At 36.2% G+C, this 4401-nt stretch overlaps 1 pseudogene; it reads left to right on the top strand.

Moving 5' to 3' along the window:
* LOC102180537 lies at window positions 3613-4156 on the top strand (annotated as a pseudogene).

Raw genomic sequence — 4401 nt, 5'->3', positions numbered from 1 at the left:
CCTTCAGACAGAAGGAAAATGTCATCTATCTGAAAGGACTTGTATCTGTAATAGACATCTCAAAATAAGGCAACAAATATTCCGATTAAAAATCCTATTATTCTAGTTAATAGATTTGAATGAGCTTTTCAGCAAAGATGTATAAATGGACATGCAGAAGAATGTAGAGAAATTGGAATGTTCATACAACAACTGGAAACTGCAGGTTGGACTGTGAAATGATAGAGTCACTTTGAAAAACTGTCTGGCAGTTTCTTCCTAGGAAATCTACCCAAGGGAATAAGAACATTTATCTATGCAAAGATGTATACCCAACTCTTCATAGCAGCATTGTTCATAACTGCCATGTTGGTAACAATCCAAATCTCCTTATTGGGTGAATACACTACACAAACTGTGTATTCATCCAATGGAATGCCATTCAGCAATAAAAGTAATGGATCACTGATGCATTTTACAATTTGAATGAACCTCAAAATCACTATGCTAAAGAGATATATATTTGCTGAGACTGAATGATAGACTCATGAAATTATACTATTCTGTTTTTTATTTTATTTTTTTGGCCACACTGCACAACTTGGTTCCCCAACCAGGGATTGAAACCAGGCTGCAGCAGTGAAAGCACCAAAACCTAACCCCTAGACCACCAGGGAACTCCTCTCGGTTTTTATTTATATTCAAAATTTTCTATATAGTAAAATGTTAAATAAACAAGTAAAATGTAATATTCAGCAATTATTTTTTCCAAAAGGAAATGGATTCATCCTGAGATGAACTGTTATGAGCAGGAACTATGTTTGTTAAGGTAAGTGCTGCAAGTGAAGGGGAGTTTGCTGTTCGTTCGCTCAGTTGTGTCCAACTCTTTGTGACCCCATGCCCAGCAGTACGCCAGTCCCTGTCCTTCTGTCCTTCACTATCTCCTGGAGTTTGCTCAAACTCATGTCAATTGATTTGGTGATGCCATCCAACCATCTTATCCTCTGTTGCCCCCTTCTCCTCCTGCCCTCAATCTTTTCCCAGTGTCAGGGTCTTCTCCAATGAGTCAGCTCTTCGCATCAGGTGGCCAAAGTATTGGAGCTTCAACTTCATCGTCAATCCTCCCATGAATATTCAGGGTTTATTTCCTTTAGTATTGATTGGCTTGATCTCCTTGCAGTTCAAGGGACTTTGAAAAGTCTTCTCCACACCACAGTTCGAAAGCATTGATTCTTTGGTGCTCAGCCCTTTTTATGGTCCAGCTCTCACATTCATACATGACCACTGGAAAAACTATAGCTTTGACTATAGAGACCTTTGTCAACAAAGTAGTGTCTCTGCTTTTTAATATACTGTCTAGGTTTGTCATAGCTTTTCTTCCAAGGATCAAGCATCTTTTAATTTCATGGCTGCACCATCCACACTGATTTTGGAGCCCAAGAAGATAAAGTATGACACTGTTTCCATTTTTTCCCCATCTATTTGCCATGAAGTGACGGGACCAAATGCCATGATCTTAGTTTTCTGAATATTAAGTTTTAAGCCAGCTTTTACACTCTCCTTTCACTTTCATCAAGAGGCTCTTTAGTTCCTCTTCACTTTCTGCCATAAGGGTGGTGTCATCTACATATCTGAGGTTGTTATATTTCTCCTGGCAATCTTGATTCCAGCTTGTGCTTCACCCAGCCCTGCATTTCACATGATGTACTCTGTATAGAAGTTAAATAATGGTGACAATATACAACTTTGACACACTCCTTTCCCAATTTGGAACCAGTCCATTGTTCCATGTCTGGTTTTAACTGCTGCTTCTTGACCTTTATACAGGTTTCTCAGGAGGCAGGGAAGGTGGTCTGGTCTTCCCATCTCTTGAATTTTCCAGTTTGTTGTGATCTACACAATCAAAGGCTTTAGCATAGTCAATAAAGCAGAAGTAGATGTTTTTCTGGAACTCTCTTGCTTTTTCTATGATACAACAGGTATTGTAAATTTTATCTCTGGTTCTTCTCCCTTTTCTAAATCCAGCTTTTACATCTGTAAGTTCTTGGTTCAGATACTGTTGAAGCCTAGCTTGAAGGATTTTGAGCATTACCTTGCTGGCATGTGAAATGGGAGCAATTGTGTGGTAGTTTGAACGTTCTTTGGCATTGCCCTTCTTTGGGATTGGAATGAAAATGGACCTTTTCCAGTTTGTGGCCATTGTTGTTTTCCAAATTTGCTGTTATATTGAGTGTAGTATTATAATAGTAGAAATTTTGTTACAAAATGTAGTTTTCTAGAAATGTGATCACAGATTAGTTCAATTCTTCACCTTAGTTTCATCAAGCAAAGGGAATGCTCTGAATGTCTATTTACTTTATAATAAAAATTGTAATGTATTACATGAATGTATTAATTTAAGTCATTACTACGCATGAAACAATAATACATACCACATAACATGTCCTGCATTAATATTTTATTAATTTTGTTATTGTAGGATATTTGTCGGTAGAAATGAAGTCTTTGCTTGAAGTTACAAACTACATTTAACATAGACTGTGTAACTTCATCACATTTCTGATAATTAGTTCATTGCCCATGACTCTACTGATCTTTTATAACAATTAACCTACTCAACATATCAAGTGTAAATTAGGAAAGTGTTGCCAGTTAATTAGCTAAGTGGTTTTATAGAAAAGAATTCTTCTATAAGATTTATTGCATGTGGGATGAGCACACACACACACAGCTATATATAAGACAGATGACTGATAGAGACCTACTGTACAGCACAGGGCACCCTATCCTATATTCTGTGATAACCTATATGAGAAAAGACTCTGAAAAAGAATGAATATGTGTATAACTAAATCATTTTGCTGTACCCCTGAAACTAATACAGTATTGTAAATCAACTATACTCCAATAAAATTAAAATATTTTTTAAAATCTAATATGTTGAGGGAAAGGAGTTGCATATCAAAAGTTTCTTTCTTCAAACAAATATTTGATAGATTCCCACATATCTACTGAAATAAAAACTAATTAATACTAAAAACAAAACCAAAAAACCGTGTTGCTCACTCCTATTTCCCAATATAATATGAACAGGAGGTATACTTTATTGAAAACTAACAAATTTATACCTTTCACTGTCGAAGGCCTGGGTTTGATCCCTGGTTGGGGAGTTAAGATTCCACATGTCGTAGGTCGTGATGAAAAAAATCCTATGCACAATAACATCAAAATATATATTATAAAATGCCTAAGAATACATTTTAATGAAATGTATAAGGACTATATGAAATAAGCTATAAAATTGTTTTAAAGAGCATAAATGACTTAATTAGAGAAATATATTCTTAAATGACTAAACATTTAAAATGTCAACTTCCCCTTCCAAATAACCATATAATTTCATTTTAAGCTTAATCAGCATCTAAGTAGAAATCTTTACTGAGCTGGACAAGCTGATCCTGAAATTGAGAAGAGAGGGCAAAACTTGCCCAGAGTTGGGCTTCTAAACAAACCAGCCCTGGCAGCTGCAGCAACAGGACAGACTGGGTGGCAGAAGCATCAACGCAGAGGGAGCTCTTGGCTGCAGGGCCCCGCGGACAGTGTGAGAGGTACTAGCTCTTACGAGTTTGCACTATGTGTGAGTATAAACTGGCAGTTCTTAGTTCAGGAGTCACTGGAAAATGGACTCTCACTGTACACTTTATTCAAGGAATTTTTGTTAAAAATATAATCCTACCATAGAAGATGATGATAGAAAGCAAGTTAAAGTAGATGCAAAACAGTATACGCTTGAAATCTTAGATAATATAGAAATAGGCCATTTACAGTGATGATAGATTTGTACATGAAACATGGACAAGGCTTTGCTTTATTTTATTCCTACACAGCACAATTCACATTTAATGATACAAAAGATCTGAGAGAACAGATTCTTTAAGTTAAAGACGTTGATGATGTTCCAAAATTCTGGTTGGTAATAAGTGTGCTGTGGAAGGTGACAGAGTTGTAGGAAAGGAACAAGTTGAAGTCTAGCAAGAAAATGGAACACCTGCATGTTCTTAGGCTCCTCTGCAAAATAACTGTTAATGAGATATTTTATAATCTAATGTGGCAAATTAGTAGGAAAACTCCACTGTCTGGGAAGGCCTGCAAAAAGTCTCCATGTTGTCAGCTTTAATAGGCTAAATGAATTGTAACTCTGAGCCAAGTCTGAAGAAATGTTGCCCAATACAACAGTGCTACCAGTTATAGACGACTTTGAGTAGTATTGACACCTTTAACAATATTATCTTCCAATCAAGCACACAGAATGTTTTTCTGTGTATTTCTGTACTCTTAATTCTCTAACCCGGGAAAATATCAAGATTCAAAACTGAAGTATGGTTTCTACTGAATGGATATTGCTTTTCACCATCATAAAAC

The sequence above is a fragment of the Capra hircus genome, chromosome 1, assembly GCF_001704415.2.
Source record: "Capra hircus breed San Clemente chromosome 1, ASM170441v1, whole genome shotgun sequence".
Classification (NCBI taxonomy): domain Eukaryota; kingdom Metazoa; phylum Chordata; class Mammalia; order Artiodactyla; family Bovidae; genus Capra; species Capra hircus.
Note: the sequence above shows the minus strand (reverse complement) of the source record. Positions and strands in the feature narration are given on the sequence as shown.